General features: G+C 35.8%; 1 long non-coding RNA gene across 1 annotated transcript in view; it reads right to left on the reverse strand.

Annotated features, from left to right (window-relative positions):
• The window catches only part of LOC126941385 (uncharacterized), a 30326-nt gene extending 18746 nt beyond the window's left edge, over window positions 1-11580 (reverse strand). Inside the window, exon 1 of the long non-coding RNA XR_007721286.1 lies at window positions 11374-11580. This is a non-coding gene — a long non-coding RNA (uncharacterized LOC126941385). The remainder of the gene's footprint in view (window positions 1-11373) is intronic.
• Between the last annotated feature and the right edge of the window lie 10230 nt (window positions 11581-21810).

The raw sequence follows: 21810 nt of genomic DNA on the forward strand, positions 1-21810 counted from the left end.
ATTTTTGAGTATCTTTATATCAGCACCCCACTCTCTGTGATACCAATATAGAATATTAGTCCATTCTCAAACTACTAATAAAGACATGCCTGAAACTGGGTAATTTATAAATGAAGGAGGTTTGGTTGACTCATAGTTCAGTATGGATGGGGAGGTCTCAGGAATCTTACACTCATGGCAGAAGTGAAAGCAAGCACACCCTTCTTTACATGGTGGCAGGAGAGGGAAAAATGAGAACAAATTGAAGGGGAAAGCCCCTCATAAAATCATCAGATATCATGAGAACTCACTCTCTATAATGGGAATAGCATGGGGGAAACCACCGCCAAGAGTCAATTACCCCCCACCAGGCTTCTCTCACAGCACATGGGGATTATGAGAACTATAATTTAAAATGTAATTTGGAGGTCAGGTGCAGTAGCTCTTGCCTATAATCCCAGCACTTTGGGAGACCAAGGCGGGTGGATCATGAGGTCACATGTTTGAGACCAGCCTGGTCAACATGGTGAAACCCTGTCTCTACTAAGAATACAAAAATTAGCTGGGCATGGTGGCACATGCCTGTATCCCAGCTACTCGGGAGGCTGATGCAGGAGAATTGCTTGAACCCAAGAGGCAGAGGTTGTAATGAGCCAAGATCGTACCACTGCATTCCAGCCTGAGTGACAGAGTAAGACTCCATCTCGAAAATAAATAAATAAATAAATAAATAATGAAATAAAATGTAATTTGGGTGAGGACACAGCCAAACCATATCATTGCATCCCTAGGCCCACCAAAATTTCATGTCCTCACTTTTTAAAACACAATCATGCCTTTTCAACAGTCCTTTAAAGTCTCAACTCATTTCGGCATTAACTCAAAAGTCCAAGTCCAAGGTCGGACATGCCAAGTCCCTTCCGCCTATGAGCCCACAGAATCAAAAGCAAGTTAGTTACTTCCTAGATACAATGGAGGAACAGGCATTGGGCAAATACACATACTATGGGAGAAATTTGCCAAAACAAGAGACTACAGGCCCCATTCAGGTCTAAAATTCAAAAAGGCAGTCATTAAAATTTAAAGTTCCAAAATGATCTCATTTGACTCCATGTCGCACATCCAGGTCACACTAATGCAAGAGGTGGGCTCCCATGGCCTTGGGCACTGGGAAATTTATAAAGGAAAGAGATTTAATTGACTAATAATAGTTCAGCATACCTGGGGAGACCTCAGGAAATTTATAATCATGGTGAAAGCAGATGTGAACATGTCCTTCTTCACATGGCAGCAGTAGAGAGAAGAATGAGAACTGAGAAAATGGGGATGCCCCTTATAAAGCCATCAGATCTCATGAGAACTTACTCACTATCTCGAGAATAGCGTGGGGGAACCACCCCCATGATTAATTATCTTCCACCGGTCCCTCCAATGACAAGTGGGGATTATGGGTACTACAATTCAAGATGACTTGGGTGAGGCCACAGCCAAGCCATATCACACTAATATTCACTAACAACTGTGTTTGTTATCTTCTTGCTGGGAAAATGTCAATCCCATGTATTTCACTGATGATTATTAAGTGGAGCTGGAGATCTGATTTCTGGATGCAAAGAGAAAGGCATGTGCAGTCTCCAAGTCTGGCCTCTAAAGTGCACATTGCACAGTCCTCTTTTCTCACCCCATTTGCCCTCTCTGATGCAGGAGAGCTAGTGGAAAAATCTGGGGATTGATGGACAAAGAAACCACAGGATGGAAAGAATCCTGTTTGTCATCTTTCATTGGAATCAATATAAGATAAACAGCAATCTTTGCTGTGTTAAGCTGCCAAGATTTTGGGGTGGAGGTGGTTGTTTCTTACATCCTCGGGTGGTACACACTCGGAATAAATAAGATTATATATGAAGAAGCAAGTGATAAGTATTGGTGAGAATGAGGAGGAAAGGGAACCCCTACACTGTTATGGAAATGTACCTTGTAATAGCCATTGTGGAAAACATTATAAAAATTCCTCAAAAAATTAAAAAATAAAACTCCAATGATCCAGCAATCCTACTACTGGGTATATGTTCAAAAGATAATAAATCAATATGTTGAAGAGAAAACATCTCTTTCATATTCATTGCAGCATTATTCAAAATTTCCGAGATATCAAACAACGTGGGTATCTCTAGGCAGATAAACGGATAAAGAAAATGTGGTGTGTATATATACACACATACACACACACACACACACACACACACACGTGATGGAATAATATTCAGACTCAAAAAACAAAACAATTCTGTCATTTACACAATCATGGGTGAAACTGAAGGACATTATACTAAGTTAAATAAGCCAGAAATAGAAAGAAAAATACTGCATGATGCCACTTGTATGTGGAATCTAAAACAACAAAAAAAAGGTTTAATACATAGAGACAGAGAATGAAACAACGGTTAACAGGGGCAGGGAGGGAAGGGAATTAGGAATGTGGAGATGTAAGTCACAAGGTAAAAGTTTCAGTGATGTGGGTTGGATAAGTCTGAAGATTAAATCTATAAATAAATACTACGGTTTAAAATATTGTATACCTGAGATTTGCTAAGAGAAGATTTTAGGTGCTCTTACCACACACATTCACTTTCACCCCCCTACATACACACACACAGTTACTATGTGAGCTAATGGATTTGTCTATTGCATGATTTAAAATTTCACTATGTATTTGTGTATCAAAACTTCATGTTGTACACATTAAATGTATGTGATTCAAAAATAATAAAGGCATGCCTACATCGTGTTCATGGTGGTGCAAACTGGTGCTAACAATGTGGCAGTATTGCTGAAAACCTTGCAAAAGTGCCTTTGCCCTTTGATCAGTTATATATTTTTAGAAATTTTTGGTAAAGGATAAAATCAGATATGTATCTAAGGTTTTAGCTCCAAGTCATTCACCTCAGATAGTTATAAATCTTCTTATAGCACAAAAAATATAATGTCCAAGAAAAAACTGGCTGACTAAAAAAAGAAAATAAAGCCTTTAAGATTACATCTTATTCTGAAATACGTTTTGAAAACATGTACAAATACTGCATAAATAATCACTGTAATGGTTTTGTTTATATTAATTTGCTTTGGTTAAACATATTAGTGCAGTTATTGTTTTTGCAGCTATGAATAATGAAATCCTTAGAAAAACTATATTTGAACTATAAAACAGAAAGAGCAAGGTAGACAAAAACCAATATAGCAGATTTTCCAGGAACAAATTTATACAAATATACAAAATAATCAATATAGAACCATGGCTCTATATTTTGTATAATATAACACTAATTATAACTATTAACAGTCATTTTATTTGTGATGTAGTTTTTAATACTTTTTTTGCAATATGCAATTTTCCGTAAGAACAACTTTATGGATTCTTGTGTTATTTAACGTTGGAAGAGTGCTTTGACAGTCTGAATATGTGGGCCTCGAGTCCCGTCATTTTCGGTAGTAAAGTGAAATCATTTTCAGTTTCCAGTGAATTCACTACTCTCTTAATTGCCCCCTGAGGAGCAAAGTGTCAGCAAGAATTTCTACCGAATCTTGCATAATGATTAAAAATGGAGAAACCAAGGCAGCTACAGAAAAGGTCACTGTATAATCTCCTCTTATTGAAACAAATAGATTTAATGGAAGTACTCCATCTTTTCGGTAGATATTGGTGACTTTTCTCAGTCTTGAAGAAAAGATCCCTTCCAATTTTATTACACTGAATTAAATGCTATCTTTATGAGTTTCTTCTTTTCAATAGTAATGGGGTGAGAGTCTTTAACTTTCATTTTTTTCATCATGAAAATTAACTTAAATAAGGCTTAATTGTACTTTATCAAAGACTAGAAAAATATTCATTTCCACAGAAAAAGATATTTGTATTCTCTTTTAGTTTCAGAGCTTAGGAATAAAGCCTGCTCAGCCTCTGAAAATAGCTGCCCACATTCCACTGTTTTGAGTGTGATTGAATACACACTCTTTTCCTTTAATATTTAGAAAATATTTTCTATTGCAGAAAATGTAATTAACATTAAATTGTAGACAGTCTATTATAGGAAAAGTTACCAAGTATACCTTACTCAAAACTCATATTTATAGATGAGAATTAGATTGAGTAATTGTAGAGTCCCCTAAATAATAATGATCATAATAATGACATTGTCAACAGCCAATATACTTTCTGGATCCTAACAATCTTCTGGCCAATCTGATAAACACTTTTTGCACATATTCAACTAATTTAATCCCCATATGTCTTTTACATATCAGTTTGTTACTCCCATTTTAGAGGGAGCAAACTGATTTTTATCAAGGTTAAATAATTTTTCTAGATCACACAGTAGGCAAACTAAACTCTAAAATCATGGTTCAGGTATTTGAGGAAATTCATGAAATTTAGAGGCTGAAAAATATATAACTTAAATTTTTTCATAATAAAAGCTACTCATTGTGAAAAAATATTTGCCTGTGAACATATATATTTGTGCTTTGGGCACTGTAAACTTTAAGCTAACTGTATAAAAAGAATTTCTGAGAGGCAAATAATGTCTACAGAAAAAAATGTTTGCAGTAATGGTGTCATTTTATAGTATTTTACAAACTAGCAGTCCTTTCATTTGAGGTTTGGTATGCTTAAATCTAAAAACCAAAATGGAATTCTGTAAAATAATTCTATATAAATTAGCTTACGTTAGTTCACTAAGATTTTACTGATTGCTTTGTTTTATAAGGAAAATAAACTCATATATGAAGTTCTGGCTCATAATTCCTCAAGAGATTTGCTTAAAAAAATTGTTCAAAAGACTGTGCTTAAAGTTTGGTTTACTTAGATATGGTGAAAATAATTTAAAATCAAAACACTTCATATGTAATAATAGTTATAAGAGTCCCAATGTTAAGAGAAGCAAATCTATTTAAAACTTGTATATATTTTTCATATGTTAAACAAGCTTAGAAAATCATACTATAAAATTAATTCATATGGTTTAACTTGGTTATAAACTTACCTTTTTAACAAAATTGAGTTTTATTCTCTTGCATTAAGACAATACATGATCTTTCAGATAATTGTGAGCAGTTAAAAATATGTAAGCCCCAAGTATATATCTTAAATACATTATATATATTACAGATTATAAATATGTATATACATAATTTTGTAATGCTTATTTTAAATATTCTAAAGTTAGCATATGTTGATGTAACTAGTTTCTAAATATATCAATAGTAATTTTGTAGTTTTTCAATGTCCCATAAATTATTTAGCCAGTTTCTCCTTGTTTGGATATTTAGAGAGCATCATTTGATGCTATTGGGGAAAAGTCTAAGACATTTTTCTACACTGAGCAAAATACATTTTAGGAAAAGCTTAATGGTAAAGCAAATGTGTTGCTGAGATAGTATCTTATATTTAAGATTAGTCAAATGACTAAAATTGTATCATCCCTTTTTACATCCATGTGTTTAAAAGGGCCAAGAGGAAACTTCCTAATGTATGAAATTGTACTTGTAAATGTTATCTCTCTTTGGCCGCTTTCATTTCCCTGATTAACACTCTCTTACAGGTGGAACGGACTATCACTTACAAAAAAGCCTGAGGCTTGAAATCCATGGTTCTTTGAATGTCAGATTGAGTTTATTCCTCAAACGTATGGTTTCTTATTTCGATGAGAATATATACTTACATTAGTCACACAAAATTCTTACTATGATTTTAAATTGTCTCTTTGTTTTGACAGGCCAGAATAACAAATTCGGGTTGATTTGTACCAGTTATTCTACAGAATCTTATCTCTAAGAAACCTTCTCTACCTCCTAAATTTTAACTTTGTTCATCTCCTTAATATTTATAGAAAGCCATGCTTCCATTCTGCCACATTGTGTAAATAAACATAAAATATTTCTTGCTCAGGCACAGTGGCTCATGCCTGTAATTCCAGCACTTTGGGAGGCATAGGTGGGCGAATCACAAGGTCAGGAGTTTGAGACCAGCCTGGCCAACATTGTGAAACCCCGTCTCTACTAAAAATACAAAAATTAGCTGAGCGCGATGGTGGGTGCCTGTAATTCCAGCTACTAGGGAAGCTCAGGCAGAAGAATTGCTTGAACCTGGGAGGCAGAGGTTGCAGTGAGCTGAGATTGTGCCACTGCACTCTAGCCCAGGCAACAGTGCGAGACTCTATTTAAAAAAAAACAAAAAACAAAAAAAAAACCAATAAAATGTCTTACATAGTCAATAAATATGTGTATCAAAAATTGATATTTTAAAAACTATCATAAAATTTCTAATTTAAGTTAGTTATATTTTAAAATCATATGATAAAAAATTCTCCACTAGGTTTATTTATTTAGTCAATATAGTAGATATTTGCCTTTATGTGTTGTCTAGTGTATACAGTACTCATATTTCACAAAGGTATCAAGTTTCATTCGAGGGAAGTTGTTTCTTTCTGGTTCTGTGTTGTGTTTGGTAACTGTTTATCCCATTTTTTATTCTTCCTCTATGGAATCACAAAAGTGCCGGATCCTTCCCCTCCTCAATTTCCAGGAAAATAAATGATAGATGGGAAGTGGTGGGGGAGAGGGGTCATAGTAATGCCCAGCACATGCTGTCTCCCAGGTCTGAATTTTGATTAAGTGGCTAAGGATAAGGTAAGACTCATCCCTGAGTCTTAAAGTAAGACTTAAGGTAAGACTTAAGGTAAGACTCATCCCTGAGTCTTACCAGTGGCTGTGATGGCAACGTTCAATGCAGCTGTCAGATAATTGCTATTTGCAACATGAATCAATAATTTGAAAGAGATCATACATTCTTAGCCCTTGGTTGTAATTTATGACCTCTAGTTTTTAGAAATAGTGCAGATAATTATACTGTTAATTCATCACAGTAATGTAATATTACTTAAGACTTACCTTAGGCTATTTTCCCTGACAACTATTTTGCATGCACTCTCTCACTACCTATATTGCGCAGTGTTTGAAATAGTATTTAACTCTCTAAGGGCACGCACACTTGGGTTCATAGCTCTAAATCTAGAGTTCTAGCTCTCAACCCTTCACTGTCCTATCTATTGTCAACCTATTTAGTTTCTTATCTATTATTTTCAACTCATGCAACATCTCTTGAGGACTTCATTTCTATGAGACAGGGCACTATACACTGGATTTACACAGTTTAATTTGATATTATCCCTGCCTTAGTTGCAGTTTATTAAGAAGAGACCGACATTTCAGCAATGAAGTGAAATTGAATATGGTACTCACCATGATAGATGTCAGGGATAGGGAGAGGATTAATTAAAGATAATGGTCGGTTCACGGATCAGGGTCAGAATAGGATTTACAGCAAAGTGGCCTGCTAACACTTTAAAGATTATGAGGTATTTTGTGGCAGCCAAAATACAGGAGAGATTTTAAGAAGAGGTAACACCTTGACTAAATTTTTGTAGCAAGGAAACAAAGTGCCATATGTTAGAAATGGAATTTAGATTGTCCGGAATAGAGAGAGGGGAAATACCTATGTGGGAAACAGCACGTGAAAGTTTAAAACGTGGGCAAAGGCCAGATCATGGAAGGTATCAAAGGTCATGATAACAATTTACACTATTTTGCTGCATTTAATAATAATATGAAGATGTTTTTGAAAATAGATAATAAAAGGATCAATTAGAAATTTTGGAAGGTGTGTTTATATTTCAATTATATACTGAAAAGATTATAAAATTATGATTAATCTTTGCAATGGTAGCCAATATTATATCTAGTGCATTATGACTTACAAATTCTAAGAGATTGAGTGTAGATCCACTCCAAGGAACTAAGAGCTTTTAAATTATGTATACTATTGCTTTTTATTCAAACTGTTGTGTCTTTCTGAGATGTAGAATTAGCTCTGGGTAAATCGTTTGTAGAGATTTGTCTTGACAATGTTTTCATCTTCTGCATTCTCTGAAGTGCCCTCTCCCTCATCATACCTTGTTTTCCCAAAATTCCTTTTGTAGTTCAATGATACTTTTAAGCATTATCCACATACGGTTCTCTTGGGACATGGGTTACTCCCCAGTGGCAGCAATCACAATTAAAAAAAAAAAAACTTAGGTTAACAGTAGAGGCTATGTTTATTGGGGCTTTCTTTGTTTTTGTTTGTTTGCTTGTTTTGAGACAAAGTCTCACTCTGTCGCCCAGGCTGAAATGCAGTCATGCAATCTCAGCTCACTGCAACCTCCACCTCCCAGACTCAAGCAATTCTCATGCCTCAGCCTCTCTAGTAGCTTGGATTACAGGTGCCTGCCACTATGCCCGGCTAATTTTCTGTGTATTTAGTAGAGACAGGATTTCATCATCTTGGCCAGTCTGCTCTCAAACTCCTGACCTCAAACCATCTGCCCTCCGCGGTCTCACAAAGTGCTGAGATTACAGGCAGGAGCCACCATGCCTGACCAAATCTATGTTAATATAGTATCTCCATCTGAGTTTTATTATTTGGATAACCTAAAAAGTGGCCTTAATTGTTGAAATTTGAGTTGCAGCACGTGATTTGGTAAGTTGTGACCTTATTAATAAGAATTTTTCAGCAGCAATTAAGAGTGTAGACATATCCTGAATATTGTATTGAATCGTTTAAGGCTCCACAGTTTTCTGAGATTTATTATGCATCATACTTCACTGTCCTTAAAAAATTTCTTCCGATTTCTCAGTATTAGTCATGGTATTTTCTTGATGTAAAAAGTGTCCGAAAAACAGAGATTGAAAGAATAAATAAAATTAAAAAGTGTCAGAAAAACAGGGCCTGAAAGAATAAATAAAACAAAACGGTACTTCAGAAACAGGCAAGCAGCATAACACTTCCCATTACTGGTCCTCTTGTTCTTCAAGATCTATTTATTAGCTCCCTCCCTCTGCATTTAGAGTAGAATGAGAACTAAATATCTTAAAAAATGGAAAATAAAATGAAAACCATGAAGTCCAAGATAAAAAAAAAAGGTAACTGCAGTGTGAATTCATCTTTCCTCCTTGTGGTTTACTTCAATTGGCACTAAAATGAGTGCTTGTACTGCAAATAACCTCCTCATTCTTTATCCCTTATAGATATGGTCTGTACCTTTTGGGAGCATTGTGAAAATAATATTTATGTTGGGAAAGTAATCTGCTTTGACATTACAGAACCAAAGCATTTTTGATGAGCACCAAGGATATGTCTTTCTATAGGAATTTTGTTACAATACGTATCGTTAGAAAATCACTAGGACATTTTCTCATAAGTTCAAGGTAAAACCATTTATTATATTTACCAGTTTTCATATATCTAGTTAGATGTATGATTCATAACTTGATTACAATAGGGGTAAAACATATCACTAAAGAACTAGATAACTTTTGTACAGCGTAACCATATTTTGATATTATTAGGTCTTTTAAAGATTTGTTCCCTCTCGTTTTTTATATTCATTTATGCTGCTTAGATCAAACCAAGTAGGACATTTGCTGCTCATTTACTAAGGAAGAAGAAATTTTAACAACTTGCTAAGTGTAGAGTTCTATTAAGTGACCCTAGGACTCCTTAGAATTGAAGAGGCTCCGAAAAAAGAGTATAGCATCCCGCTTTGATAAGCAACCTAGAATTTTAAAAAGAGACTTTGACTTATAAATTGTTGCAGGTTTTATTTAGTTTACAGTGTTGAAATACTATTTGTATTTCGAAGTGTTGTATACAGTCCTGTAACAGGTACATTTACTAAAAATCAGTCCTTCAAGATGTTATACAGTCTTAAGCCGTAAACTAACTGCTGTGTTCCAAACTTGCTACCAAAAAATAAATAAGTAAAATAAAATAAGACCCAATTATCCTCCTTTACTTTACATTTGAGGTTTTAATTTCAGAAATATTTCATTCAGATTACTTAGTGGAGAAAAAAAAAATCCAATTTGTAACTCTACTAGGACAAAATGTGATTTTACTTTTCACATGTTTGCATGGTAGCGAGATCTCACCAACAATGCTGATAATGCCAGACAGTGCATATCCCAAAAGCTAGGACAGCTTAGTGCATCAGAATCTCACATTTTCTTAAGGTAGTTTTTCCCAGAAAGTGATCATTATTGCCTCGTGTTCTGCTCAGGGACCATGAAGTCCTTCAAGAACACAGCTAGGTCTGATTGACTGTTATATCATTGACAATAATCATAAATGGTATGTAAAGGTGTGTTGAATAACACAGTATTTGCTTTTTTTTGACTTTTGTAATCCAGAAATACATGAATGCCTTAAAAGTAATTTTTCTAATGAATGCATAAACTCATCAGTATGATTATTTGTGTAAGTTACTAATTTACTTTTTAAAATATTTTATTTATCCATTGAAAATATATATTTTTAAACAATCACTTATATAATTTACACATTATTAATTTGATTGATAGAAACATACTCCTTAAGTAACCTTTTGTTCACACTCATTTATTGTCCAAAATATAATAAATATTTATAAGTAACATTTCTCTGATAGGAAATATTGATAAATATTTTTAAGACATTCTTTTATTCTGTAGGTCATTTAATTATATTTCACATGGAAAATGCCTTTAGTTCCAAGACACATACCTGACAAGTAAACAGTTTTAATCTGATCTTTTTTAGCTACATTTATTAGAATTCAGAATTGGAATAGTCTAAGATTTCGTATGTCTATGACGGCTATTCTCTACCCTGACTTCTCTCAGAGTTCAACTGGTCTTAGATTTAATTCAGCTTTTCATATTCCCATCATTTTACTGTCAAAGTAGGCTGACAGATTCATTGTATCTAGATATATGCAGACTTGGTGCAAGGCACAGACGGAAAGGATGTGGACTGATGCATTCAGCTATCAGGCACCTTCTATGCACTGCTGAACAACCCATTCCGAGCAGGGTTCAATGACATGATTCATTGAGAGTTTGGCCCACCCAGGAATGGGGGCAAAGCAAAAAATGACAATATTTTTAACAATATTTCAAGAAGACAATTGTTGAAATGAAATACTCAAATCAGTTTCTTTGAATCCATCCCAGTGGATTGGTGACAGGCAGAATGCTGCTCTAATGAATTAGGGGAAAGTGATGGTTGCTTGAACTAGATTGATGTGGTGGAGACACAGAGAAGAAGAGAAATTGGAGAGCTATTGAGGAGAAAAATCAATAGGACTCGACCAACTGATTACGCAGGTTAAGCGAGAAAAGAGTCAATGATGACTTTTAGATTTTATATAAATTTTCATCCATAATTATCCATAAAATTGTCTGACAAAACAAAATGATATACTCAGCAGAACCTGAAATATAGCTCTTGTGCTTCAGTAAAATTCTGTTCACTATAATGCAACTTACAATAATGTGAAATGTTGGAAACAGGAGTACTACTGGATTATCAAGGAGTCAGTCTTCTGAAAGAGTTCAAATAGTTTCCTAAAGAGTAAATAAGGCATGAGTGATGTTGGGGCTATTCTGGTACAAGTGAGTCAGGTAATAAAGGCAGGGCCATTTGCTATCATGTACTATCCACTCACATTCACATCGAGTGCTCACAGGAGTGTCTTCAACTCTGAATATACAGGATGCTGTGTTTCAGTCTCAAAGTTCTGATACAGTGTTTTAGTCTCAAAATCCTGTCTCTGAACACTTTTGCAGTCTTAAAGAATATTGACAGCCTCCAAACCATTGGTTTTTTAAATATTATGTCTCTTTATATTTCCCATATTTAAAATTAAAACCCCACACAAACACACATGCATGAACACACACACACACACACACACATTATTATGTATGTCAGTCAGAGTGGTGACATCTTCTCTCACCATGTAGCCTCAAAGAAACTCCACTGTACCTATGTGAGAGAAAGACAGTAGAAAAATTCACATGGCAAGCAGGTTAGTATGAAAGTAGCACAATCCTTTAAAAGGATGGCATGGATCATCAGGCATCCCCACACAACACTTTGAGAATCACTGCTGCAGTATTAATAAAATGAATGGTATTTATTGACCATCTACTGTGTATGACAGAATATGCTAGAGCCTAGTCATATATTGTTATTCGATTTTCAATAGCTTAGAGAATATTATTTTCATATAACATTTGGGCAATTGATGTCTAATGAGACAAATGTTATTTGTCTAATGTAATGTTAGATAGGAAAAGAATTTCAAAGCCAGATCAATCTGCATCCAGAATCCATCCTTCCCTTATATGTTACAATTTTACCAAGTAACAGTTAGTCAAATGGTATTTATTTAGGAATAATTATGAAAATTGCATTGGGAAAAAATGTTGCCAGTACAAGATCTCTAAGGTTTCCTGCATATGTTTTTTTTCTGCTTCTTATGTAAGTGTCCAGTACTTTTTGGGATCAAAAAATCAAGTAATTAACTAGGCATCTGGAACTGACATACTTAGTTTTGTCTAACTAGTGGAGGTTTATATATGAGAGTTTCTTCATAAATTTATTTCAAATTTCACTTACTTTTGTGATAAAAACTCATTTTTATAGAATCACATGTTACAACCCCCAAGTTGAAAATCCAGGAGTGTGTGTTTGTATATGTGTGTATATTTTTTAAACTTAATAGAGAAAAATATAGTTTAAAATATATTCTAAAATACTGGTAATAATGCTAATATAAGACATGCCATGAGCAGAAAAAAATGATTTCTTGAAATAAAATTTAATAAAGTTTGGCCTTAAGTCGATTGGCCTAATTTTAGTGCTAACATTTTAATTTCTGGGTTTCAATTTAGAAAGACAGCCAAAAATTACTCTTCTGCTATCATAAACTGTTGAAACAATGTAAGATTTACTGGTGAGAGAGTTTATTAAGTATTAACGTATACGATCACAAGGTCCCACAGTAGGCTGTCTGCATGCAGAGGAGCAAGAAGAGCAAGTCCCAGTCCCAAAACTGAAGAACTTGGAGTCCAGTGTTTGGGAGCAGGAAGCATCCAGCACAGGAGAAAGATGTAGACTGTGAGCCTAGGCCAATCTTCACGTTTTTCTACCTGCTTTATATTTGCTAGAAGCTGTTTCGATTGTGCCCACCAGATTAAAGGTGGATCTGCCATCCCCAGCCCACTGACTCAAATGTTAATCTCTTTTGGCAACACCCATACAGACAAACCCAGGATTAATACTTTGTATCCTTCAATCCAATCAAGTTGATAGTATTAACCATCACATTGTCTGTTAAATGATATACGTATTCTGAAGATTTAACTGTGAGCACAATCAACATAAACCTTGACCTCACAAAGCACACCCTAGTTGAAGACATAGACATTAAGCTAATAATCACAAAATAGGTACATATTTTTATAGCAGCGGTGTACTGCTACTAGAAAATACTCTAGATTGAGAATCATATATTTTTACTTTAGAGATAATTTAAATGTGATGATATACACCAGATTGTAAATAAAATTTGAGAAGATTATGCTATCAATTTTGAATTTGTATTTATGAGGAAGATGACAGTAAATTATAGCCAGGTATTTGGTCATTGTCATCTGTATTCAACAATTTTTGTCTGCTTTTCTGCTGATTTTTGCTCTATTATTTATGGGTTTTTTGTTTTTTCTTTTTCCTCATTTCCATGTGTGATTTCCTTGAAACAGGACTCATACTTTGGGGATTAGAACTAGTTACTTTGTGATCTTGGATTAAAGTCTTGACCTGATATAAAGACTCGTGGTGGATTAAATTCAATGGATGAAAAAGAAAAGGTTTGTGGGAAGAGAAACCTAGCACATTCTATTTTTGCATCTTTAAATAGTAATAGTTCTGAGTCCCAGTTTTCTATAAAATTATCAATGGATTTATTGTGTTTGTATATATTCAGAAAGAATAAATTGGGATTTGGAGACCTAAATTATTTACATCATGTAATAGTGATGTGATCGTAACGTTTCTGAATTAATTGAAAAATTATTAGAGTGCAGGATAATGAATAGTCAACCACTAAACAGATCTTTTGTATTAATATCTATGTATTTCTTTAAGACCGTATCAAGTTCAGATTTCTTACAAAGAATTTACCGTTTTTATAGGATATATTAATAATAATACTAATGATAATGTATTTAATCCTGAATGATCTTCATGTTACATACTGAGTGCTTTCTTCACATGTGTGCAGGGGCTTTATTTTAAGAAATGCTGTCAGAGAAAATGTATGTGAATCTAGGAAGAATGTTACGGAAAGGAGAAAGACATCTTTTTTGTAGTCATTTATCCTGGGGTTTATCATAAACGGACAAAATGAGCATCTCTGTGGACAAGTGGACTGCAGTCCCTCTGGGAGCCCTCCGAGATGCTGTATAGAATACACTCCAGGCCGGGCGCGGTGGCTCACGCCTGTAATCCCAGCACTTTGGGAGGCCCAGGTGAGCGAATCACGAGGTCAGGATATGGAGACCATCTTGGCTAACACGGTGAAATCCCGTCTCTACTAAAAATGCAAAAAAATTAGCCGGGCGGGGTGGCGGCGCCTGTAGTCCCAGTTGCTCCGGAGGCTGAGGCAGGAGAATGGCGGGAACCCGGGAGGCGGAGCTTGCAATGAGCCCAGATCTCACCACTGCACTCCAGCCTGGGCCACAGAGTGAGACTCCATCTCAAAAAATAAAAATAAAAATAAATAAAAATAAAAATTAGCTAAGTGTGGTGGCACGAGCCTGTAATTCCAGCTACCCGGCAGGCTGAGGCACGAATATTGCTTGAACCCAGGAGGCAGAGGTTGCAGTGAGCCGAGATGGCGGCGCTGCACTCCAGCCTGGTGACAGAGTGAGGCTCAGTCTCTAAATAAATAAATAAATAAATAGAATACACTCCAGATGGGAAAGAATAGGTACTCATCCACGGATTCTCCTGATGCTGTTCAACTCCCTCACCATTTCACACTGGCCCACGATGAAATGGATGAACAAATTCCAGCAGGCACAATACCAGCTGCAGGCAGAGGAGTCCAGGCAGAAAGTGAGCTGTGTGCGTGGGCTGCTGCAGCTGAGGTGAGGTCGGCTCATGCCTACCCACGGACGGTTGCCGTGGCAACACTGGAGTCACTTTTTTGGTCAGGAGACTGTGAAGTGGGTGCAAGAGATTTGGCATTTAGTAGAGATAGGGTTATTTCAGCATCTAGGCTACATTAAAATTGAATCCAGTTTCTTTGACCCTTTCTCTTGCATCTTGCTTCTATCTCAGGGAAAAGAGCTTCTATTTTGGAGAGCAGTAAACTAAACTTCTACTCTTTCCTGTTCAGCCTTCCAAATTTCCCCTTGCTTCACGCTTCTGGCAGGATTGGGCTTACGAAGATTATTCACGTCTCCATCTCGGGTGGGAACACTGGGTTCTTGATGAGGACCAGACCTGAGACTGGAAGACGAAACACTGGTAATCGCTTTTGGCATAGATGTTCAAGGAATTTGTGTTAACACTCTCATATTGACTGCCAAATACTTCATACTAAGGCTTATGGAGAAGACAGCAAAAATTTGATTTTTGCTGCTAGAAAAATGAGTTTCATCTTCACCAAACTGATCAGGACAGTGAAACTATGTTTAACAAGATGAGAAATTATGTGTGCCTACATTGTCTGATTAATAACTAGGATCTATCTCACCTTTTATGTTGACTATACATGAACTTCTTATGTTGACTTATGCACCTCCTATGCACCTCTATACATGCACCTCTTATGTTGACTTATGTTGACTATACATGAACTTAACATTTCTGTTTACTTGTCGTAATTATTAGCTGTGAAGATGTTAGTGTCAAAAATTTAGCTTTGTGCTTATTGAATTTATTTTATATGTGAAGTAAACCTATGTGTGTGTGTGTATGTGTGTTTATTTCCATTTCTTAATTGTCACCTTGGTTCAGAGCCTTCATACGTGATGCCTCTTCTGCTCAGAATTCTTTCTCCAACCAAACTCCCATCATGCCCAGTAATTGCTATTCTTCATCGATGTTTCAACTCAGGGAAGATTTCTAAAAACCCCTGCCCATTCCCCCAGTAGAAGTGGATATTTCCCTGTATTTCTCTTTATTATATATGAGTTTTTACATTTTTTAGTAATATATGTTTTCCCTACTAGCATAAATTTCATGAGTGCACTGGCTATTCAGTTCTGAACTTAGAGCCTTACATTTCTTGGTAAATATTTGTTGAATCCAATAGTTAACATACAATATATTAAAATAGAATAATACAAATTCTCTCTAAGTACTTAATCTTAATTTATTTAATACAATAAAAATGATACATATCAAACAAACAAATTTGTTTGAGCTCTTTGGAGATTCTGGATATGAGCCCTTTGTCAGATGAGTAGATTGCAAATATTTTCTCCCATTCTGTAGGTTGCCCATTCATTCTGATGGTAGTTTCTTTTGCTAAGCAGAAGTTCTTTAGTTTAATTAGATCCCATTTGTCAATTTTAGCTGTTGTTGCCATTGCTTTTGGTGTTTTAGACATGAAGTTCTTGCCCATGCCTATGTCCTGAATGGTATTGCCTAGGTTTTCTTCTAGGGTTTTTATGGTTTTAGGTTTAAGTGTTTAATCCGTCTTGAATTAATTTTTGTATAAGGTGTAAGGAAGGGATCCAGTTTCAGCTTTCTACATATGGCTAGCCAGTTTTCCCAGCACCATTTATTAAATAGGGAATCCTTTCCCCATTTCTTGTTTTTGTCAGGTTTGTCAAATATCAGATGTTTGTAGATGTGTGGTATTATTTTTGAGGGCTCTGTTCTGTTCCATTGGTCTATATCTCTGTTTTGGTACCAGTGCCATGCTGTTTTGGTTACTGTAGCCTTGTAGTATAGTTTGAAGTCAGGTAGTGTGATGCCTCCAGTTTTGTTCTTTTGGCTTAGGATTTTCTTGGCAATGCAGGCTCTTTTTTGGTTCCATATGAACTTTAAAGCAGTTTTTTCTAACTCTGTGAAAAAAGTCATTGGTAGCTTGATGGGGATGCCATTGAATCTATAAATTACCTTGGGCAGTATGGCCATTTTCACAATATTGATTCTTCCTATCCATGAGCATGGAATGTTCTTCCATTTGTTTGTGTCCTCTTTTATTTTGTTGAGCAGTGGTTTGTAATTGTCCTTGAAGAGGTCCTTCACATCACCTGTAAGTTGGATTCCTAGGTATTTTATTCTTTTTGAAACAGTTGTGAATAGGAGTTCACTCATGATTTGGCTCTCTGTTTGTCTGTTATTGACGTATAAGAATGCTTGTGAGTTTTGCACATTGATTTTGTATCCTGAGACTTTGCTGAAGTTTCTTATCAGCTTAAGGAGATTTTGGGCTGAGACGATGGGGTTTTCTAAATATACAATCATGTCATCTGCAATCAGGGACAATTTAACTTCCTCTTTTCCTAATTGAATACCTTTTATTTCTTTCTCCTGCCTGACTGCCCTGGCCAGAACTTCTAACACTATGTGGAGTAGGAGTGGTGAAAGAAGGCATCCCTGTCTTGTGCCAGTTTTCAAAGGGAATGCTTCCGGTTTTTGCCCATTCAGTATGATACTGGCTGTGGGTTTGTCATAAATAGCTCTTATTATTTTGAGATACATCCCATCAATACCGAATTTATTGAGAGTTTTTAGCATGAGGACTGTTGAATTTTGTCAAAGGCCGTCTGCCTCTATTGAGATAATCATGTGGTTTTCATCTTTGGTTCTGTTTATGTGCTGGATTACTTTTATTGATTTGTGTATGTTGAACCAGCCTTGCGTCCCAGGGGTGAAGCCCACCTAATCATGGTGGATAAGCTTTTTGATGTGCTGCTGGATTCGGTTTGCCAGTATTTTATTGAGGATGTTTGCATCGATGTTCATCAGGGATATTGGTCAGTCTAGTTGGTTTTAAAACTGGATTGATGAAATAAGATAGTATCTGATAAGGTGACAGAATTTTTCTGTTTTTAATGTCTGTATTACAGGTTTTAAAAGTATAGGAGGGAAATGTCATCTTAAAATGAATATTTAGCTCTCTAAAAGGGAGGATGGGTGACAATAATCTATCTACAGATTGTGGAGACCCACAATTAAATCTGAACTTATCTCTGGTGATTATTAATTATAAACATGACATTTTTGAGGTCAATAGAGATGGCTGACAGTTGAACCATAATTGACAAACTGCTTAGGTTGAGATGACAATATTTAAATTAAAATCTATACTTGAAATACCATAGGACAAAGCATCTTTTATAAGTGGGATATCAGATCTTTTAAGATGACTCTAATAATTCACTGATAGTACTGGATTAAAGAACACCAGCTATTAGTGTCAATAATCTGCCCAAAGGAAAGTAAGTAACATTTCTGGGTTTTAATTTCATACACATGAAAAGAAAACAAATTGAAGGGTTTTAACATGTAGGCTGATTATGAGGCTTAAATTAGTAAATTTCTATAAAGTCCTTACACTCTTAGTTCTAACTTGTTAGTAAGTACCTGATAACATAGTACATAATATGTAAAATACGTATCTTTTTTTAGAAGCAAACTATTACAGAGGTATTTATAAATGAGGCTGAACCCATCAGAAGAGAGAAACGGTATATTTACCAGAGTTTACCAGACCCTCTGAACAACTTGCATTTAGCTTATCACAACGGAAAATGGCCTGGGAAGTTAATTTCACTGGGCCAAGTTGTAGTACCTGACCTGGGAAAATGGCCAATGTTCTAGGTCTGTTTGCATATGTGTCAGAAAACTATGACAAACAGAACAGTTTAGTATTGAGTGATAAAACTCTTAAAAATATGGGCATATGCATTCTACAACTTACAGGCACAGGTTGTGTCCCACTGATAATGGTCCAAGAGTCTCGACTTTTATTTTGGAGTTAAACCACATTGTTCTTTCAGCATCTACACAGATTTCAAATCATGAGTGTTTTGAGTCTTTCAAAAGCTTAGTTAACACAAACCAGAGCCAGTTATTCTAAACTAGGGTTTAAAGGAGAGTTTTAATTATATATCCCACTGCAGGAAAATGTGACACAACTTGAGAATATGGTTCACACACTGCCCAAAGAGAGGCGGAATGCTGCCATAACCTAGTCTTCATCAAGGCACCAAGGAATAATCTGTGAGAAGCATGCAATGGAGTGTGGATTCAAACTGACGAATTGCATATACATAAAATCCATAGGTAAATCCTCGACAGTGAGTGAAATATTTTGGATGAAAAAAATGGGTAAAGTCTTCCCATAAAAAATGGTTCATTGGAAAAGAACTCTGATTCTCCTCAGAGAAAAGCAGCTTCTCAAAGATGTGAAGGAAGGTCTCATTCTCTGATCTCTGAGACTCATGCCATGATACGTGACGGAACAACAAAGGGTTCACTACTTTCTGTTGTCCTTATTCCCCTTCCTGGGTCACTTTCACTTTAATCATTAAGTAAATTTTCAGCAGTAAATTAGCTGATAGTTCGAGAAAGTTTCAAATGGATATAGAAGAATAGAAATCTAATGTGATTAGATTTAAATTGAAAGAATCCATAAAAATGGAATGAAGGAGAAGAGGAATGAGACTACATTTTACTTTAAATAGCATTGTTATCAGGTAAACCATGTACCTTACAAATTCATGGGATAGCCCGTAAAGGGGACTACAGCAACAAGGGTAGGAGAGTCCATCCTTCTTCAAAAGCAACCCAGTGTGAATTTTCTGTTCAAAATATTTTTCCTATCATACTGAAGTCACTGAGATAAGCTCTAATGTTATGAGAAACTAAATTTCCTACGTAATATCATTTGACATGATGAAAGTGGTTTGCCACTTGCCTTTTATAACTTAAATTTTTTGAAATAAGATTGATTTATTTATATTTTATTTGGATAAATATCTATTTGAACCTGTCCCATGTGGGAAACAGTTTACAAGCTATGTTAAGTTTTAGGAAAAATGTGCTTCAGTGATTAAGGGACAGCATGTTTAAAAACTGTTTCAGTTGTGAAACAGCAGCAGTATAAAGCAACAAAGAAAGAGATTCATTGTTTTTGGTTACAAAACCACATAGACCATTGTAGCCAAAAGTACAAATCAATAGTTCAGAAATTGGCATTAAGATTATATGGGAAAGAGATCAACTTCCCTTAATCTGAAAAGGAATTATGGCGATCATAGTCAAACTATGCCTGGGAAAGATAGACAGAATTAGGAAAGAGAAAGACACCTGGAATGTATTTGTTTCTACCAGAGGAGTTATCAAAGAGTTGTCACTTCAGGAACGGTGACAATGGCAATAGCAATGGTATTTCTCTCTTGTGCAAAATTAGAGGTGAGAAAGTACAGGCATTGAACAACTATTATTTCTTAACATCAGGCAGACATCTAGTAGCAAAGTCAAGATTCAAAACCAGTGCTAACTCCACTCTACATGCTTTAAATACCACATTCAAAAAACAGGTTCTCCACAGACACACCTCATCCACATGAACCGGAGGACAAAAGGAAAGAACAGACATCATGTTGGGAAGCTTTACGTTGGGTGACTAAAAAAAAAAAGTTCCGGATTTGAGCTGCTGCAGCCTCTATTTCATCTGAGACGTGGTTTTTGAATTAATCAGCTGAGAGTGAGGATGAACTGAAAACTGGATTAAGAGTTGATATATTTAGCACAGTTATAAAATTTGTCTTCTGCAGCACGCTTTTGAAATCTTATAGACATGGAAAGAGCAGGCAGTTGAACTTCGTGTAGACGTGGTCAAAGCAGCATGATGGCAGGGGAACACAGAGGGAATTTGAGAGAATCTGATTAAATATTGTATTAAAGGAATGAAATTGTATAGCTAGTTACATGGAATAAAAAGAAGTGGCTAATATGGAAAGAAATAAAGCATTCATTGGACAAGAAGGGCTGGTTTTAGTGAGTTTATAGAACAGTTATCATTAGACTAAATATAGTAAAACACTGTGAATAGAAAAGCATAGATAGAGAATAGATATTTAAGAATGTTTCCAAATGTTACAAGGCCTGCAAGTTGCAAATTTCTGGACAAGTAATGTGTGAATTTGTTTCAGTTCAAATACAGGTCAAAGGAGATGAGGATGCCAAGAAATTGAGAAGCAAAGCCTTTATAATAGTCATGGGCGTGAATGTTAAATCTCATGGTGAGGGAAGAGAGAGAGTCTCTCATATTGTTTTATATTGTTTTATACTCAGAAAAGGAAAAATAAGCGAAACTAAAGGCAGGTAGCCCGGCGCCTAGGAACCAGACCCGAAACCAGGCCTGGGCCTGCCTGACCTAAGCCTGGTAGTTAAAATTCGACCCCTGACCTAGCAACTGATGTTATCTATAGATTCCAGACATTGTATGGAAGGACGTTGTGAAACCTCTCATTCTGTTCTGTTTCACTCTGACCACTGGTGCTTGCAGACCCTGTCAGGTACCCGGCTTCCTCAATCGTACCCCCGCTTGCTCAATCGATCACAACGATCACAACCGTCTCATGTGGACCCCCTTGGAGTTGTGAGTCCTTAAAAGGGATAAAAGTTGAGCACTCGAGGAGCTCGGATTTTAAGATGCTAGCCTGCCGACACTCCCAGCTGATTAAAGCCACTCCCTTCACTATCTCAGTGTCTGAGAGGTTTTGTCTGAGGCTCGTCCTGCTACACTGGAATGAAAAAATAACTGGGTAGAAAGAAAAATGTAGACATTGATGTTAACAGTGTTTGTCAGTGAGTGATGGGGAGAGACCTCAAGTTTGAGAAGTGACCTTAAATTGGAGAAGTAGATACTAGATTTAAATAAAGTG

This window comes from Macaca thibetana, chromosome 18, assembly GCF_024542745.1.
Source record: "Macaca thibetana thibetana isolate TM-01 chromosome 18, ASM2454274v1, whole genome shotgun sequence".
Lineage (NCBI taxonomy): Eukaryota > Metazoa > Chordata > Mammalia > Primates > Cercopithecidae > Macaca > Macaca thibetana.